The sequence below is a fragment of the Gorilla gorilla genome, chromosome 2 (genome assembly GCF_029281585.2).
Source record: "Gorilla gorilla gorilla isolate KB3781 chromosome 2, NHGRI_mGorGor1-v2.1_pri, whole genome shotgun sequence".
NCBI lineage: Eukaryota > Metazoa > Chordata > Mammalia > Primates > Hominidae > Gorilla > Gorilla gorilla.
In genome coordinates, this window is record NC_086017.1 from 199,410,077 (window position 1) to 199,430,896 (window position 20,820).

General features: G+C 38.4%; 1 protein-coding gene across 14 annotated transcripts in view; it reads left to right on the top strand.

Annotated features, from left to right (window-relative positions):
- LPP (LIM domain containing preferred translocation partner in lipoma) overlaps positions 1-20,820 on the top strand; it is a 741,548-nt gene that overhangs the window by 173,078 nt on the left and 547,650 nt on the right. For 9 of the 14 annotated variants that reach the window (XM_055381176.2, XM_063704451.1, XM_019023948.4 and 6 more), the window contains one exon: positions 20,179-20,242. The gene's annotated coding sequence lies outside the window, so the exon portion shown is untranslated. Of the gene's footprint in view, positions 1-13,635; positions 13,720-20,178; positions 20,243-20,820 lie in introns of all 14 variants that reach the window. The other 5 variants (XM_055381173.2, XM_063704455.1, XM_063704456.1 and 2 more) reach the window with 1 other exon arrangement.

Consider the following 20,820-nt stretch of genomic DNA (forward strand, 5'->3'; position numbering starts at 1 on the left):
GCTGGCTTAGAGCCTGGGAAGAACATGGATCAGAGTCAATTGACCTTGTGTTCTCCCCTGAGTTCTAATAATATTGGCATTAAAAGGGGAAGCTTCAACAGCCATAATTTTCATTTTAAAAAGTCTAATTCAGAAGAATTGGCTCATTTTATATTATTGCTTGGACTGGAGAAAAATCTGACATTTGGTATTTTCATAATTGAGAACATAACTTGCTGACTTAAAAAAAAAATCACAACATTTTGTGCTTGGCCTTAGGTACCAGCCTTTGAGCTCTTTGAAAATAGGGATTGGGTCTTTTTCTCTTTCTACCATCCTTTTTCCCCCAAAACCACACACTAACACGTAGAAGATGGTTAACTGGCATTTGTTGAAAACCAAAATAACTTTAAATAGAGAAAACTTTGTGAAGCTACCTTGTATTTATGGTTGGAAGAGTGAAATACCTTTATAAGGCATCCCATTTTCTTAAGATAGCCAGCAAAAATGAAGAACATCGATCCAAGTGTTTATTTACTTATTGATTTAATTACCATTCTCATCAGGTGTCCCTGTCATCTCAGCTTATGATAAGGAATCTTTTCAAGATGCTTCACCTCATCACTCTCTAGGTAAAGGGAGACAGAAAAGGATGCTGCTTACATATACGAATCCCCATCTTTGCTCAGATATTATGTCTAAGGGCCTAAGGACTGGATAATCTTATTTTTTCTGTGGCTTGATCCTTTCCAACATTTAATCTATGGAGGATGTGAGGATAATAATGAAAAGACAAGTTTAAGCTTGGACTGTAGATACTTTTCACTGGGTGATTTTATTTTATTATGCTTCATTGTGAACCAGAGCCTCTGTAAACATATGACTTATAGGCCCTCAGGCTTCCATTGTGTCCCTTTCCCTGATTCGTCCTTCTTCACTGCATGCCCTGGTGTTGGGTGAGGGAGCAGGCTTTATGTGATGTCATTTTCTCAGAGCTCTGAGCTGGGAAATTCAAGAGTCTCCATGATTCCTAGTTAGGCATGGAAGAGACCCTAACTGGTCCCTCAGGAACATGTTGGGTTGGTCAGAGGTAACTCTTATAGAATCTATGATGGCTTAGTCGTTCACTCTTCCTAGAAAAGACCTCTTTAAAAGGGCCTTTTGGTTATATACGGCCTGAGTTTTAAGTAATATTTGCAATGTTGATTTTCTGGTAGAAGAGAATGAAAAGTTGTGAGTGCTCTTGGAGTGTGCCAGACAGCTGTAGTGATGGGAAAAGTATTGGCCTTGGAGTCAGACCTGTGTTTACTTCCTGGCTCTGCTATTTTCTAGTTGTATGACTCTATGCAAGTAACTTCTCATCTTTGAGCATTAATTTCTTCACCTGTTCGACATAGACAATGTCTGCCTCACAAAGTTGTGATATGTTAATGTATGTGGGATACCTATCTCAGGACCCAATACTTAGTCTTTATAAAACACTAAATGAATTGGTTTTCTCACATATGTCTTATGGTTTTGCTGGTGATGGACCAATAGTCATCTTCCATCTTCACTTTAGAGGTGGGGGAAAAGGGCATTAGAGTGATTGTGTGGTAAAATCCACTCTAATTCTAGCTGTGAGAAAAAGAGCAGTGAAAATGTGGTAAGCAATTGCTTCTAAAAAGCTTGGACTAAAAGCGCTTGATGGATTTGTGCTGGCTTCCCGGTAGACTCATCTCTGTACTGCCCGCACAGCACAATTAATCGTTATTACTAGAGAAGGAACAAATAAAGAAAAGAGAGAGAGCAGACATAAAAACATCCTTTCATCTTTCTGAAGACAGTCCCCTTTGTCAGATCAGTGGAGCTGTACCTGTGAATCACCTTGGGAAAGCACAGTGTGGGTAACTAGAAGGAAGATCTTGTGGCTCATTTTGTACCCACTTCCTGGGCTGGGGAAATATCTAAACCAACCTTTCTTACTTGTCAATATCTACTACCGTTCACCATGCATCTTCACAGATGAGGGCCTCTTTCTCACATCTTCACTCCAAACACATTACTGTGTAGACAGCCACTTATTTTCTGGGAAGAAAACTTTGCAAAGCAGTAGCAGAATAAAGTCGAGGGTAAACAGAGGCCATGGAAAAGCACTAGAGTTTGAGTGCAGAGACGTGAGTCTGAGTATGAGCAGTGAATAGCTCATGAAACACTCAAGTTGCATTCTCCCTATGTGGAAATAAAATAAGTCATGGTTGTTCTACGCACGTGGCACCTGACCTTGGGTCCTTATTGCTATGCTGCTAGAGCCTATGAATCAAGATTTGCCAGTCGTGATCTTGAAATTTAGTCAGATTAAAAGGGAACTCTGACTTTGAGGGTGAATGCCCCAAGTGGGCATCTTATTCTCCTATGGATTCAGCTTGTTAGGCAGAATGGAAGTGGAGGTCATAGATTTTAGGGTTTTCTCCTGGGATTGAATCCAGCTGAAGCAGGAATGATTCTGGGTGAGCTATATAATGTCTCTGAGCATTAGTTTGTCATTTTCTTACATAGGAATAGAGTTATTGCCAGATTTGGAGATAGTACATGTTGCAATGTGGTTGACACAGAATAAGCTTTCAATAAATGATTGGTATTGTTGTTGTTGTTGTTATTATCTATAACTACAATAATTTCCCTAGCCTTATTTTATAGGGATAGGTTGTGGCAACATTAAGTGTTACTTGGAAAACTGATTTGCACTAGATAGATAGAAACCATGTTTTTCTATATATATAATGAACAATGTCATTTAAGAAAGCTTAGAGGCAATTCCACCACCACCATCTTCTTTTTTATTTCCACTTCTAGATTATTTGCCCTCAAGTCTTTGGTAATTTCTTTTTGCCACATCTCTTGAATGTTTCTTCTTTACTATATTCCATCTATTATTACCATAAGCCCAATGTTCATCACCTCCTGCTCCACTGTTGTTCCTGTCTCCTGGCTCTCCTAGAGCCTTGGTTCTCAAAGTGTCATTCACAGAGCAGCAGCATCACCCGAAATGCATCATCTCAAGATCTACCAAGACCTCCTGAAGCATGAGGCATGTTCACCCCCGTGTTGTAGGACCTCCATATAACTCATTTAACTACTTCTCCTGCTCAGAGTACATGCTTGGCCAGTGCGTGTTTGTTCTGCCTCCAGAATGTTTTCTGACTCTGATTGCTATCATTACTTCTTTTGAATCTACCTAAATTCAAGTTACCATCCATTGCCATGACTATGGCAATAGTCTCTGAAAATTGTCTTCTACTTTTATGGTTTCCCCTTGTGGACTTTTTCCACACCACCTGGAGAGATCTAAAATTGTTGGTCAGATCATATCACACCCCTCCCGTTAAGCCATACGGTGGCTGCTGTAGTATCTGCAGAAGGTCCCTGATTTATGATGGTTTCACTTACAATTTGTCCACTTTACACTGAGTTTATCTGGGTGTAACCAACCCCATAGAAATCAAGGAGCATCTGCAGAAATGTTTGAAAGACCCTTTCATGGCCTGCAAAGCCCTGTGAGATGACTCTATGTTCTCTCCTTTTTTTTTTTTCTTTCTTTATTTTTTTTGAGATGGAGTCTCGCTCTTGTCTCCCAGGCTGGAGTGCGATGGTGCGATCTCGGCTCACTGCAGCCTCCGCCTTCTGGGTTCAAGCAATTCTCCTGCCTCAGCCTCCCGAGTAGCTGGGATTACAGGCACCAGCCATCACGCTCGGCTAATTTTTGTATTTTTAGTAGAGATGGGTTTTCACCATGTTGGCCAGGCTGGTCTCGAACTCCTGACCTCAGGTGATCCACCCGCCTCGGCCTCCCAAAGTGCTGGAATTACAGGTGTGAGCCACTGCACCTGGCCTCTCTGCTTTTTTCATACCACTCATCACTTTACACAGTAATCTGTAGACACACTGACCTTCCTTTAGCCCTCTGTATAAGCCAAGCTTTTTCCCACTTGATCTTTCTCTGATTCTGTGCAAAACTGGCTTGGAAGTATCTTTCAAGGCTTAGCTCAAATGTTATAGCCGTACCTAGCTCTTCCCCATTCTTTAGCTAAAGTAGCACACATACCCCCCTCCCCATCATTTTTCTGTCATTATCTTGCTTTATAGTCTACAAAGCATGTATGGTTCTCTAAAAGAATGATTACCATGCTTTTGTTTTCTTTATGTACATTGCAAACTGTTTTGGTGAGAAATATTTTAGTAATAATAATAATGGTGAAGATTTAGTGAGTGTTTGCTATAGGCTAGGCACACTGTATGGTAAATTAAATAATTTAATAGATCATTTATTTGGATTATTTCATTCTATTTAGCTGATTATATATTTATATTTTTTGTGTTCCTCTTGTTTTAGGATATCAGCTTCTTGAGAGCAGGGTCCATGTTTTTTGCATCTGTATCTCTGCCTGTAGAAGATTCTCTGGCATAGGGATTTTTGTGCAGGAAGTGTTTATTCAGGAACCGAATGGATCTCAGAAGATTATCATTTGGGAATAGATCTACATGACAAGAAAGAACAAAGAGTCTCTCTCATTCTTTTTCCCAGATATATCCCGGGAGAAAATACCCTCGACTTTTTCTTATCTTTAATCTGAGAAGGAAGCAGTCGTTGGAATCTGGTTTAGGATTGGCTCTAGTGGCCCTGTGTGCAGACACAGATCTTGGGATTCATCTGACCATTTGGGGAGAGAGGTTCTTGAGGGGCACCTTGATGATAACGAGTCTTTCTAAAGCTTTAAGTTTGGCGTTTGAGGTGGTTGGAAATACCAGGTCTTCCGACTTTTACGTTCTTTGTGCGCACGCTGGTGATGTGCGTATGTGAACCTTTATTATTATGGACTCAGCCAGCAGTAACCATGGTGAGTAGACCTATCACACAGCATTTTTCTGAGTCAGTTTAAAATGCTGACAATTAAATATACCGTACTCTTTTAAGCAATCCATCAGTCTCTCTTGTTGTCATGGTGACCGGAGTATATTTAGAAATGTGACAAGTACACTGAGTTCAATTGCACTTTTGCCAAAACATAGTTTTGCAGCTAAAATTGAATTTCCTGATTGAAGATCCAAGTGCTGTTAAGGGGGCATGATCGTTTCTATACATTATTCTGGAAGTATAACTTAACGTTATTCTGTTAAATCCACAGTTACGAGTCTTATCAGGTATTGATAGTTAAAGTGGTTGTACTTAAAGTTGATGAAATAAAGTGAAATAAAAGTGACATGATGCTTTTTCTATTGAAAATGAAACTGGGCCTTACTAATATAACTAGTTTAATGATTAGTTTCTTTATATATTTATAAAGACATTGTAGGTATGTACCTGTCTGTTCTTCAGAATTATATTTCTAATTTAAAATAATATATCATGGAGATCCTCCCCTGTTTCCTGCTTGTATTCTATTCTTAGTATTGTGAGGGCATTCTTTTTTCTTTGGGTCTGACCTCTGTTTGATAAGCATTCTTATTTTTCCTCAATCTCAATTCTTCTGGATTTTAAATGAAGTAAAGAGACACAATGAACATGACTTTTTGCCCAAAGGAAAAACGAAACTCTTCTCTTTATTCAAGAATGTAGATTAAATTCTTACTTTCTTATCATCCTCTGTCCTGTCAACATAGTGCTGAGAATGATGTTGTGTATCAACTCATTTGACCACATAAAGTTTAGGAATTAATGTAGTGGCTGGGTCATGATTACAACACTGATTTCATTCCTGGCCAAAGACTGATTCTTCTGCTCTTGAGGTGAGAAAAGCCAGCACTCCTGGATACTTTCGCTTCTCTATTTTTATCTAACTGAATGAGTCTGCAACTGGGATAGTTTATGAGGCTCTAATAATATACGGTTAGACTACCATTATCTCTTTCGTGAACATTGCCAAAAGTGTTTTTTTGGTAAGAGATATCTTAGTTATAATAACAGTTTGTAGGATTTATGGAGTGTTTACTACATGCTAGGCACTGTATATAGTAAGCTCCTTAATGGATCCTTATATTGGATCTACACAGAAATCTTATGAGGTAGTTCCCATTGTATTCTTATTTTACGTTAAAGAAACAGGTTTGGAGAGATACTGTCTTTTGAAGAAGCATATAATTGGAGCAGTAGTGGAGTCTGAATTCTGATACAGGTCCTAGTAACCACTGCCTGTTCCATGGAAGGCACACAGTGAGTATTTTTTTTACTGACCAGTGGCCTCTTGTATGGTGACATCATACAGATGTTTCAGTGTTTCCAGAGGCTCACGAAAGTAGCAGCTATATAAAGATAGACAGGTAGCAGCGTCTGAAAGTAGAGATGAGCTACTCTTTATCTTTCCTAGTGGTTTAGAGCCAAAGTAGATTAGTGCTAGGGAGAGAGGGAACATAAGTCCTGTCTAGTTCAGTGGTTTCATCTCTGAACTCCTTTATGTTCTTAAAAATGAGCTTTTGTTTGCATGCATTATGTATAATGATATTTACCATATTCAAAAAAGTAAGAAATGAAACTACAATTTTAATGAAAAATATTTGTATAAAAAATATTTGTGAAAAAATAGTGACAAAAGTGGGAGCTGGATTCTGCATTTAATTTGTTGTGAAATATTGTTTTGATTGATGTTTATGAAGAAAATCCAGCCTCTCACAACTACGTATTTGAAAAAGGAAGGATAAAAAGTAATTGTGGATTTTCTTCTTTGATACTATACCAAAACTTGACAGTTTTCACATTACCTAAAGTTAGTAGTTTCTTATAGGTTAGTTTCAATGTGGAATGTGAAATCATATTAATGGACTTTTTATACCCTATTATATTAAAATCCATTGGTCAAATTTTCACTTTGATTGAGTCTCCTATGATTTTGTAAAATCATGCATTGGTCATTTAGAAAGTCGTTGGTCACTCGCTTATTCAGTTCTTGGCAAACACTGATCATTTCATTCTATAATATAAAAAGTCATCTTCATTAATATCACTGCTCATTCATCAAAAAAGCATTTGAAATATTAGAAAGGTGTCAAGTGCACAGTAGTAGATGTAAGGTTTTCAAAATTCTGATTTTTACTTGAAAACATGAATTTTATTTTTGGCTACAAATACTGTTGTTTTCCTTGAAACGATAAGCTCTCTTGCTTTATTTTTGAGAAAATCTCCGGCAAAACCCACATTTAAAGAACCATAGTTTGTCAGTCATTGTTTCAAATAAAAATGATGTTCCACGAAAAAAGCAATTGGTTAGCAGCTGTCAATTTAAACAGTTACACAAAGTGCATTTCTTAGAGACAATCATCGTAGTTTGATCTTCAGCAGGTGTTTCATGGTACTTCCCAGAGGTCACACAGAATGTAAAAAAGATGTGTACTCAAGAATATTAAAAATATGTCTAGTTTTTGATTATGCTAACATTTTATGTGATCAGGTTTCTTTAGTAAAACCTAGTCAGACAGTACTCAAGGACTGAGATTTAATAAGATTGATACTTTTCAATGCATTACAGAGAGTCTTAAGTGAAACTGGCTCCCTGTCCCGCTTATTGTATGTGTCTTACAGTGAAATCACTCCCTTGATTCACTTTAAGACTGCAACAGTTTTTTTACCCACTGTTATTTTTGTAGCATTAATGTAAATTTCAACACAGGGAAACGGCTTCTTAGTATGATTATGAAAATAATTTTGAACTTGTGGACTCTTGAAAGGTCTAAGGGACTCCTACACATGTGTGGGTCACACATTAACAGCCACTCATTGAGTCCAGTCCCTTCATTTGACAGGAGAGGAGAGTGGTGGAAAGATGTGTCTAAGATGGCAGCACAAGTTAGTGGCGGAGCTGGGACAAGAACCTATTGTTACTTAACTCTTCTTTCTTTTCTTTTGATTTCCTGCTCCACTTTCAGGAATTTAAAGGTAACTCAAGGAATTCCAAACTTCTTTGTCAGAGATGGTGATGACAAATATATATAGTTTGTATATCTTTTATCTGAAATGCTTGGGATCAAAAGTGTTTCAGACATCAGATTTTTCCTAATTTTGGAATATTTTCATTAAACTTACTGGTTTACATTCCTGATCAAAAAACATGAAACTCAAAATGCCCCAGTGAGCTTTCAGCGTCCTGTCTGTCCTTAAAACTTCTGGATTTTGGAGCATTTTGAATTTCAGATTTTGGGTTAGGGATACAAAACCTGTATAATTATTGAACTTTTTGGGAATAATTCCGTTTTTTAAAAAATGTTAAACCTTTTGCATATTTTCCCTACTCTCTGCTCACCACTACTATCTCTTCTGCTTTTCAATGGTAACCACTCATGCCTTTTTAAACAAAACATGTGTTGTATTTGCCAAGACACAGGGGAAGGGAAGTTAAAGGTACAGTTGACTGTTCATTTTCTGAATAAGATAGAATTCTAGCTTTGTGGGGAAGGAAGAATCAGTGAGTTTTAGTTGAAGGACCCATGCCATTCTTTACCTAAATTAAAGTTGTTAAAAGTCACAGGAAAGAAAATTGTGCAAGCAATTATCATCCTTTATATCACTATAACCCATCTTACTGGACAAACTGTGCCCTTTGCTCCCCAATTGTTCTCTATTAAAGTTTCTTGCTCTCCCTCCCCATCCTTCTCTTTCTCTCTCCCGGTCTCCTCCCCTTTCCTTCTAGAAAGAGGTTGCCCAATAAAACTTGCTCTTAACTTTGCTTTTGGTTATGTTGATATTTTATGTGACTTGTTTTCTTCACTAAACAGTAGTCAGTCTATGAGACTGTATTGAAGAATGCTGAGGAAGTCAATAGAAGTGGACTTAGATACTACATGTTCTTTTAAATATCTCTTTTATGTTATAGAGTAACTTTCTGGGGAGCTAAGGTTTGCAGGCAATGCTGCGTGTGAACATATGTGAGTAAATCTGATAAGCTGTGGAAGGAGGCTTGCAAACTTTCAAATGTATTGTGCTTTCATTTTCAACTTAATTGGATGTTCTTTTGCAAGGTCTTGTTTTTTTCCTAGTTCTCATTCACCATTCAGTTGCCTTCCCCCACCTATGAGCTTTTTGAGTCAAACTTTGTTTATTAGCTTTTTTCCAGATTCTTCTTTCATGTCTTTCTTTCCTATCCCAAAGTATGATTTGATTAGACCTCAGGTTACCCTTGTGAATGAGCTCTTCCTCAATCCTAGGCCTGGCCAGGCGTGGTGCCTCATGCTTATAATCCCAGCAACATGGTAAAACCTTGTCTCTACAAAAAACACAAAAATGAGCTGGGCATGGTGGCCCATGCCTGTAGCCCCAGCTACTCAGGAGGCTGAGGTGGGAATATCACTTGAGCCTGAGAGGCAGAGATTGCAGTGAGCCGAGATCGTGCTATTACATTACAGCCTGGGCAACAGAGGGAGATACTGCCTCAGAATAAGTCAGTCAGTCAGTCAGTAAGTAAGTAAGTAAATAAATAAATAAATACGTAAGAATCCTAGGCCTTGGTGACTTACTCTTTTTAATTTTTTTTCCCACAAATCTGATGTGTTTTGCCCTTACTTTCACCAGAAGACCATTTAGTCTTCTTGTTCTTTCTTCCTTAGACTTCTACATATGTTTTTTTCTAGCCATTTATATTAGGCTCACAAATTGCATAGTGATAGCTGATTGACCCCTTCAAAATGCCTGTTTTCTGCCTCCTTGTCTCAGCTTCTTGAGGATGGTGCTATCTCATGCTTGGTGTATCATAGGAGCCCCATGGATATGTTGAATAGATTTTGCTCAGGGGTCTCCTCTTTAGAGAGTGTTCTTCACATTTTTATCTGGAGATCTGAGCTTTTATGTATCTCCCACTATTGGGCTGCTAAATCTCCCAAACCCAGAATTGCAATGTCCATCTTTTAATGCAGACTCCCAGCCACTGCCAGGATATCACATGTCTTCTCTGACAGATGGCTATGTAGCCTCCACTTGAACTTTTGCAGCTCTTTGCAAGGCAATTTGTTCTACTGCTGGACAGCTTCATGTTTAATGTTTTTCCTTGTATTACACTAAAACTGGTTTTCCCATTATTTTAATCCCCATATTTCTAGCATTGCATAGTTTGAAAAAGTATAATATTGCCTACACATGACATGTCCCCAGATACTCAAAGATAGCTCTAATTCCCCCATCTGCCTCCTTTCCTCCTTTAGACCTTCTCTTGCTAGTTACATCCCATAGAAGGCTTTGGATGCTCATCCTCTTGGTGCTTTCCCCATTTCTACATCACTTTCTAGATTTTGGTCCTGATGTCCAACTCTAAGGGACTCCCTCAAGGCCACATTTTATCTCTGATGGTACTAGGAGCAGTATGAGTAAATGGTATGTGTATGAGTCTGAAAGCTGAGATATGAATTCTGGTGCTTATTAGATGTGTGAACTTGATTAGGTTACTTAATCTTTCTAAACCTCAGTTTCCCAAGATGCAAAATGAATATAATATTAAATTCTAAGACTATTTTTAAGGATTAAAGATATAAAATGCTTAGCTTAGTTACTAAAATATATTATGTTTAGCTTGATCAATTATTTCATCTTTTATCTATCCAACAACTCCTTTTCTTTTTCACACACGTGCACTTGGTTTTAAAAATTATTTCAAGAGTTCTTCCCTCCTCCTTTCCTTCTCTCTTTTCTTCTCTCTTGAAATTTTATAATGTATATACTCTTATAAAAGTTACCATCATGTTTAGATTCCTTTTAAACTTTTATATCTAGAATTTAACATGATTTTCTTGACAAATATGTTTTCTTCTATGTGAATTTTCACAGCTGCTGCCTACATTTCTACTCATGTGTTTAGCCTCTGTTAATCTTCCTGTGAAAATTGTGACTTCATCCTGCCAATGGGTTAATGATGACTGGCTCATTGCATGTCACTTAACTCCTCGCTAAATGCTTCACTTGATCACTCAATAACTTTACAATCATTTAGTTGTACAATACATTTAAAAAAATTAAATGTTCAATTAATTTCAATTTCACAAACACTTACTAATCCCATCTTATATAACATGCATTAAACTAGGTGTGTGTTATAGTAGTTGCATAGAACATTTTGTTCATTTGCTCATTCATTCATTCATTGAATGTTCTTTTGAGTACATACTAAAGACCAGATGCTGGATAGACTTTGGGTTTGGATTCAAGAAGCTGTGTTAGACAAAGGGCCTCTATTCAAGATGCATGATCAACTAAAAGTGATAAAACAATATGGTAATTTTAGTGATCCAGATATAAAACTAGGCATTATGGTAGTTTTAAGAAAGGCTGCTTCATCGAACGTTTTTGCATCAAGAAGCTTCTTATCGGGGAGACACTAAATGTTGAGTAGGGCCTCAGACTCTACTAGAAAGGTAAGACCCATATTAGGGCTTAGTTTTGCTTGATTATAAAGCCATTTTGTGAGAATCAACCTCCAGGCTCCATGTGTTATCTTTGGCTCCCCACCTTCACCCCCACCCTCCCACCCCAGTTGCATGCATGCCATATTTTTCCTTCTTCTTTTCAATAAGGAAGCATCAGAATCAACAGAATAACATAAAGATAGGTGTGGTGACATTATAGGCTCACTTCTGGGGCGTCATTATTACATTAATTTTTCTATATTTCCAAGTAAGAATAACAATGTAAGTACATAAAAATAATCTCATGATAGTAGAACATATTGCAAAGTATTTCTCTATTCATCATTTCCTTTACTTCTTGTAGAAAAGCTTAGTGCTTGTGGGTTTCCTTAAATAAGTGTCTTAAGCACTGTATCTGATCTGATAGATATTAGCACAACAATTGGCACTGAGTAATTAAATTTGGAGAATTTGGAAGGAATTTTTTCTCTATTGCAAAGTGGTCATGCTGTGTTGTCTGCTTTTATTTATATCACAAGACCAGATCTGCCGTTAACTAGATGTCTAGGAAAGAGTTCCTTTACTACTCTGTGCCTTAGCTTTGTCACTTGTCAAACGAGAATATACTAGGAACAGTATCAGTTTTGCCTCACTGAGCTGCAGTGAAGAATAAAATCATTTATCTGTGTGAAAGGACAATGCATACAGATGGTAACAATGATAAATATTAAACCAAGCTTTTGAGTGACCGGATTGGCTACTTCTCTTAAAGTGAGTTCTGCTTAATTAGTTAATTCTTACTTATTGCCCCAAACTTTCTGAGATAGCTTCATGTTTTTTTCTTCTTTACCCTGAAGTGCCTGCTTGCAAGCACTATATGCTCAATGAGCATTTGTTGAATGAATTTTTTAAAAGTATTTACCTTTTTTGCTTTTATTATTATTTTAAATTAGCACATAATTGTACATGTTTACGGGGTACAGTGTGATATTTTGATACATGTATACAATGTGTAAAGATCAAATGAAGGTATTTAGCATATTCATCACCTCAAACGTTTATTATTTCTTTGTGTTTGGAACATTCAAAAGCCACTCTTCTAGCTACTTGAAAATATACAATAAATTGTTGGTAATTATAGTCATTCTGTAGTGCTGTAGAACACTAGAACTGACTCCTCCTTTGTACTTTTGTATCCATTTACCAACCTTTGGCTATCCTCCCCCTCCGGCTACTTTTCTCCACCTCTGGTGATCAGTATTTTACTCTCTATGTGATCGATTTCTTTTAGCTTCCACATATGAGAAAGGACATGTGACAAATAACTTTCTGCTTCTGGCTTATTTCACTTAACATGATGTCCTCCAGGCTTATTATCCATGTTACTGTGAATGACAAGATTTCATTCATTTTTTTATGGCTGAATAGTATTACATGGTAAATATATAACACATTTTCTTTGCCTGTTTATCTGTTGATGGATACTTAGATTGATTCCTTATCTTGGCTGTTATAATTAGTGCTGCAATAAACAGGGGAATGCAGATATCTTATTGAAAATGTTTTTTTTTCCTTTGGATATATGACCAGCAGTGGGATTGCTGGATCTTACGATATTTCTTTTTTTTTTTTTTTTTGAGACGGAGTTTCGCTGTGTCACCAGGCTGGAGTGCAGTGGTGCTATCTCGGCTCACTGCAAGCTCCGCCTCCTGGGTTCAAGCGACTCTCCTGCCTCAGCCTCCCGAGTAGCTGGGACTACAGACGCGCGCTACCACGCCTGGCTAATTTTTGTGTTTTTAGAACAGACGGGGTTTCATCATATTGGCCAGGATGGTCTCCTTCTCTTGACCTCGTGATCCGCCCACCTTGGCCTCCCAAAGTGCTGGGATTACAGGCCTGAGCCACCATGCCCAGCCAATATTTCTAATTTTAGTGTTTTGAAGAACCTCTATACTATTTTCTATAATGGCTGTGCTAACTTACATTCTCACCAACAGTGTATGAATTCCCTTTTCTTTGCATCTTTGCCAGCGTTTCTTATTTTTTTTGTCTCTGATAATAGCTATTCTAACTTGGGTTAGATGATATCTCATGGTGGCTCCATTTTCTGTATATGGATGTCCAGTTTTCCCAGCACCATTTATTAAAGAGATTGTTCTTGTTTCGTTTGTTGAAAATCAGTTGGCTGTAAATACGTGGATTTATTTTTGGGTTCTCTGTTCTGTCCCATTGGTGTATACGCCTGTTCAAGAACTATCTTGAATAAAAGTGGTAAAAGTGAGCATCTTTGTCTTGTTCCAGAGCTTAAAAGAAACCTTTCAATTTGAACGTGTCCAGTATGTTGATGACTGTGGGTTTATCATGTGAAGTGTTTATTATGCTGAGGTAAGGTATGTTTCTTTTATACCTGACTTGAGATATTATATCATGAAGGAATGTTGAACTTTATGAAGTGCTTTTTCTGCATCTAATGAGATAATCATGGTTTTTGTACTTTGTTTTGTTGAGGTAATGTATCACGTTTATTGGTTTACCTGTGTTAAACTATCCTTGTATCCCTCGGATAAATACCACTTGATCATAGTAAATGCTCCTTTAAATGTATTGGTGGATTCAGTTTGCTAGTATTTTGTTGAGGATTTTTGCATCTATGTTCATCAGAGATGCTGGCCTATAATTTTCTTTTTACATGTTTGTCCTTGTCTGGTTTTGGTATGAGGGTAAGAATGCATTCATGAAATTCTTTATTTTTGAGATTTATTCTTTTTTATTATGTCTATCTTTGTTGAATTTCTTCTTCATATTGTGAATTATTTTCTTGATTTAGTAAAATTGTCTATCTGTATTTTCTTATATCTCACTGAGGTTCCTTAAGATCATTATTTTGAATTCCTTTTCTGGCATTTTATTGATTTCTTTTTTACTGGAGTCTGAAACTAAAGAGCTACATTCCTTTGCTGGTGTCATATTTTATTGCTTTTTCATATTTCTTGTGTCAGTGGATTGATGTCTTTGCATCCGGTGGAACAATTACCTCTTCTATACAAACTTTCTGGAGTGGTTTTCATAAAAAAAGACTTCCACTTGCAGTTAGGGTTGGTGTTACAGTTGGGAGGGGTGTGATGACTTTGTTTCTGAATAGATGCAGTGATAGGGTCTCCATGCAGCTTCTAAAGCTACGTTCAATGTCAGCAATAACTGTGGGCACCTCAGTAGCTTAAGTTGTAGAAATTTGTGGCAGTGGTGGTGGTGGCATAGATTATTAATGTCCTCAGTGTCAAGGGCTTTTGAGGTCCTCCTATTCTTATTTTTTTCATAATGGGGAGATTTAGCCAAGGGGACTGCTCTTCATGTCAGATATCACATGACCTACAAGCAAGTGCAGTGGTGCTGAGTTCTAGGTGCAGGTGCTTGAAGTGGCTGTGGGACTAGAGTCTTATGCCCAGGATCTTGCCAACCTATTGTGACACCTGGGTCTTGGGTTACAGGTTCACTCTCTGTGCTAGGGTTGGATGTAGGCTTCCCACAGAGCCAGGATTTGTGACTCTGAGACATTACTCTACAAGCTCAGTCCCAGCTGTGAGTGGCTCAACTCCAGGAAAGAAGGAGTGCAGAGAAGTTTGGACCCAGAGAGCAGGATATGCCCTGATTTGGCAACATGAGCCAGTAGGGTTCAGTGGCAACTTGGATCTCAGGGGATGAGGCACCATGTAGTAGTGATTCTTGACCCCTGGATGTTGGGACTCAGCAGTACCTTAGACTCTGTAAGACCACATGCAGTAGCAGTACCCCAGAATGGCAACATACAGCTGTTACTTGTGCCCTGAGTGGGGGCAGAGTACAGCACAGTGGTGGCTGTATGCCACAGGGAGAGGGGTATCTTAGCAGCTCTGACACTAAGCAGGTAGACCAGCTCCAGGGAAACAGCGTATTAGAGTTGTTTTCCCTTTAGGCTGGAGTGTCTCAGATCAGCCCAGCCACTGCTCAGTTTTCCAAGGATGTGGGTTATCACATCAGCTCAGCTTTGGGATGTACAGCTGCTCAGCTGAGCGATGGCACCAATTCACCAAGGGACAATATGCCACTTCAGCTCAGGCCTGGGGGACATGACTTTTCTAGGCAGCCCAGGTACCATTTCCCTGGGATGAAGGGTGCTACTTCAGATTAAGTACTGGGGTGCGTGACCGCTCTGAGTGGCCAATGTACTGTTTTCCCAGGAGGCAGGGTACTGCTTCAGCACTGGCCTGAAGGGGAGGGTGAAAGGTAGATTAAGTGACTCTACCTTCACCTGGGCCCATGGGGAAGAGCGGAACAGTTGCTGGCAGCTCGGCTTGGGGATGTCGGGCCACTGGGTTCGGGTGGTTCAACGGTGGCTTAGCCTTAGTGATGGAGTGTCATAGCTATGCACTCCCAGAGCAAGAGACACTCCAGCCAAAGTTCCATTTCCAAGACGGCATAGTGCAGTAGCTGCGCAGGCCACAGAGGGCAGGTCACACTGGTTGCTCTTTTTCTTGGGGAAGCACGGCTATGTGGACTTCAGGCAGGTCCCTCAGCTGGGACTTGGCTCCTGTGAGGACTACATGAGACTCCATGGGTGAGGTCTGTAGCTGTTCAAAGTGTTGATGGGGCTTGCTGGGATCCTCTTGTGTACCATTCTACCCTAGAGAGAAGTTCCTCCCTGTTCCCAGCAGATCCCAAGTGGGTGATGGGTGGTAAAGACCAGGTGTTTTGTTTCTATTCTCTATGTGGTCATTCTGAGTTTCTTGCTATCCAGGGTTTCTGTTACTTCTCTGATGCAGTCTGGTACACTGCCTTAGTTATTATTTTTTCTTCTTCTGTTTTTAGTTCATCTTTTTGTTTTTTTCTATATAGCAATGGGGTTTCCCTATGTTGCCCAGGCTGCTCTCAAACTCCAGAGCTCAACAGATCCACTCACCTTGGCCTCCCAGAGTGCCGGGACTACAGGCACGAACCATCGTGCCTGGCCCAGTTATTTTTGTTAAAGTTTAGTTGTTGATTGTTGTTGTGGCTGTCTTTGTGAAAGAGACGAGAGCTAGGGGCTTCTGGTTGGCCATGCTACTGATGTCACTCTTAAAGTACTTATCTTTAAAAGTCCAGTGCTGGAGATTTGTAAGCTACTTATATTTCTGCTCAGAATTCCTAAAGTCTCTCATTTTATTTCTAGATTATACATTCCATTGATAGAGCCCTTATAAATATAACATTAAGAAGTTGAGCATTACCTTTAGGCCAAAGCAATTTACTTTTAAAAAATCTGATTAATTTCAACACAATCAACCAGATGTCAGAAGATTTCAGTGCCTCTGATAGATGCTGACAGGTGTGGAAATTAAAATCAGAGAGGGAAGCAATCAAATCCTGGCAAACATTACTTTAATGAGACAACCAAATCATAAGCTATGGAATATCTTGTATTCTTGACAAGTATCTTAGGGTGGCATGAGAGTGCACTTTAAATTGTATGTGGTATTTGATGACTGGAATGCAGGGCAGTCCATATTTGTCATCTAATTCCTTTGGCCTGATTTAACATTTCAGTTGCTTCTGGGGACAGACTTCTATGTTTAAAACATTGTTTTATTTTAATAAATGTTAGGTTAAGTAATCCTTTTACTACTACCTCTGTTGCCACATGAAACTTATGAAAATGACCAAATTGTTATTGGCCTTTTCGCAGTGGTTTTGGGATAACTGTGAAAAGAGAAACACAGAATGTGTATTTTATGCAACTTCTAATCAAAAGATTTGATAATTACAGCACTAAAACCAGAACCCAGTTCCTCCATCCCCATTTCATTATTCTTTTCAATGTGATTCCCCCTATTTAGAATGAATATCTTGGACACCAGGGTGAAAGAGGTACCAGTTTATTGACTTAGTGGGAGTTTTTATAAGATACTCTTATATTGCTTATTGAGGTACTAAGGCACTTACAAAATATCAAGTATTTTGAGTTAGCTTTACACTGGTTCAATAACACTTAGAATTTTTGTTCATAATACTAAGATAATCGTCTTAGGGATGGTTACATTTTGTTGTGGGGTGTGGTGGTAAATTCAAAGGGCACCATGGTTTGTGAAAAACCCATTGCAGCTGATCTCAGCACTTTTCATTTCCATGTCATTCCATTTTCTTCTGCTTTTTCTTTACCCCCTGTTATTTTCTTGCTTCTCTCTGTTTATTATCTTACCTTCATTTACTCCATCCTGTTTTTCTCCAAAATATAGTTGCTTCTGTAAAATTGCTTCTGAGGGTGAGCATATTTTTGAGGGGAGAGAGGATGGATGGTTTGACAAAGGATGCAGACATGTCAGGTTCTGGGTCAGCAGTTAGTTATAAAATACACAGAGGCAGCCAAGGATAACTGGCTTCATTACCAAAAGGCTAGAGTGGGATTTGTCAGTTGTCCCAGATGTCTGTATGGAATTATGGAAAACTCCATTGCATTATGAAACACTCAGGAGCTACTCAGGACACATGCCACTCAATCCACGTGAAGAGGGCTGGTGAACTTCTTAGCTAGAAAGACTTCAGCTTTCCTATTGCTTAAAATGAGACTAATTGGTGAAGGATTTGTATTAGTCCGTTCTCACGCTGCTATAAAGAACTGCCAGAGACCACGTAATTTATAAAGAAAGAGGTTTAATTGACTCACAGTTCCACATTGCTGGGGAGGCCTCAGGAAACTTATAATCATGGTGAAAGGCAAAGGAGGAACAGGCACCTTCTTCACAGGGCGGCAGGAAAGAGTGACTGCCAGCAGGAGAAATGCCAGATGCTTATAAAACTATCAGATCTCGTGAGACTCACTCACTATCATGAGAACAGCATGGGGGAAATTGCCCCCATGATCGGATTACTTCTACTTGGTATCACCCTTGACTCATGGGGTTTACAATTCAAGATGACATTTTCAGTGTGGACACAGTCAAACTGTATCACACTCTTCACAAAACTTCACTGGTACAGACTTGCGTATATGGCTTATGCTTCGACACTTTGCCCAGGGATGTTGCATCTTGAAACTTTCCTGGTGAGATCTGAGAAAGTGTTTATGGTAACACTGCATCAAACACTCCTTTTGCCTTAGCTTAGTAATGTGTCACCTTCTGGTTAGACCACAGATGTGAAGTCTACTCTTTCTCCTTTCACTTGCTAATAAAGCAGAACTTAGAACTAAGTGTGTGTTAGTGCTTCGACAATTGAATTTTCTGTGCTATACACTCGGTTTCCCTTTCCTGAAGTTGTTTAGTTACCCTCTTCAAATAGCAATTGGGAGGCTACGTCATGTAGTAGGAGGGTGCTTACTGATTTTGGTATCAAGATACAGTGTTACATTTTTATCTGCTCCATGTTAACCATGTGATCTTTGAAGTTTGGTTTTTGTATTTGTAAAATTTGGGTAATAAGGTCTCACTGGAGTTATAAAGGGGATGGTTTGAGACATAATGGTCATTGTGATTTTTCAAGCTATAAAATAAAGCATGATGTTAAAAGATGATTAATGTTTTCATTTGGTGGTAGATGACAAGTTTCTTGCAGGGCATCTGATCAATCATGCTCTTTTTTTTTTTTTTTTTTTTTGAAACTTTTATTTTAAGTTCAGGGGTATAGTTGCAGGATCCATGTTCTTTTCTTAACCTGTTTTGAGTCCTTTATGTAAACGGGACATTTTATCAAAACTTCCTAGAAGTCTTATATTTCTCAATAAATCCATCCATTCTATTAAAACAAATTTGCTTTGTTCTTAGAGTCTGGTGGAAACTCCAACTCTCTGAACCTAGGGCATGATTATAGGCACAAAGTTGAAAATGATGTGTGATTCATCAGCAGGTCTTTCAACTAAAGCAGTATCTGTTTTGCTTTTTAGGGGTCAAGGAAACTTTTGATTTTAAAATCTTAAAAGTTTTTGGGCTGTCTCTTGTTAGATGAGGTCATGTGAGAGTGACATAGATTAATATTTCGGTGTTTTAAAACTAGGAAACATAAGTCAAAGAGATATTCTCTTGCCTAATGTGCTTATAATGTTGTCTTTTGGTCATATAAATGTGGATTTATGGGAAGAAATGTTATCACTGCTCTCTATAACCATATACATGGAATAATGGAGAGAAATCTTATTTAAAAAGTTTAACTAAGGGCAACTTTGGCTATGGAGTATATATCATAATCTTCACATACATATGAAGAAATTGACACTCATGGAGTTTAAATAACTTGCCTAAGGCCATTGGTTAAAGGAAATCTGACTGGCTCGAAATCCTATGTACTTTTACCATTTCCTCATTTCAATCAAATAGCTGGTTTTATTTTATTTTCTCTCTCCACCAAGCCTTGTGAATTAAGACAATGAGTTGCTGTTTGTCTTTGTCTTCCCCTAGCCTAATAACCTAGGAAAAACTGAAGTAGAAAGGAAGGATTACTGGACTAGCAGGCACAAACTTTGGCTCCAAATTCATGCCCTGCCAGATACTAAACTGTGTAATCTTGGGCAAATTACTTTCCTTTTGTGAACTTCAGTTTCTACTTCTGTAAAATGTGGACAATAATATTCATTTTATATGGTTTCTGTAAAGTTAATCATGAGGATGGTGTTAGTTCCTTTCTCATCCTTTCTGTCCCTCTTTGAGCTTCTGTTTCCTCACCTATGAAGCCAGTAGAATCATCTCTTCCTGCTTCTTCATCGGGTTCCTGTGGGGTGAAATGAATGTGAAAATGTTTTGTAAAACAAGAAACCATTATGTAGATATAAGAGGTTATGACTATTAATGAATAAATATGGGTTTGGTGTCTGGAAGTAATTTTTACCTATTTCATTTGCAGATACTAGCATTGCAGTTGACTGAACCTTGTGTCAACCATCCATTCCAGGAGCCAGCTATCTGAGGTAAGAGAGGAGGCGTGTCTTCATGTTTATGAAATACTAATAGGCATCTGAGCCAGTAATGTTGATTTTAGAAGAAATACAAAGAATAGAAGAAATACAAAGGTACTTTATGAGGAAAAGAACTGAAAAATGGCCAAGACAGTGAGCTGACCTCTCTTTTTATTTTTGTTTTTTTGATTTATTTTTTTCCCTTTTAATTCATAGCCCTTAAGGTTTAATACCAAAACCAAAAATCTGGGCCACACAGACGATTCAGATTTAATGTGTATGTATTTAAGTGTCCATAAAATGCAATGGAGTAGAATGTGCTTAACCATTATTTTATTGCATCCTCAACTAGTATGTGGCAGGAGGGCTTTTTACCTGGTTTCCTAACCCTTGATTGAGTGCATTTTTGACTACACTATACCGCCAGTGTTACCTGGCTCTGAAGGGGCCAAATATTTATGGCTGGGTCAGTCACTCTCTCTTAGCTGCCAAACAAAATCATCTCAAAAAGCTAGAATCCAAAGCCACAACAGAAAAATCCTAAGAACACAGAAAATTGAGTTAGTCTTTTGAAACCTTGCATCCATTGT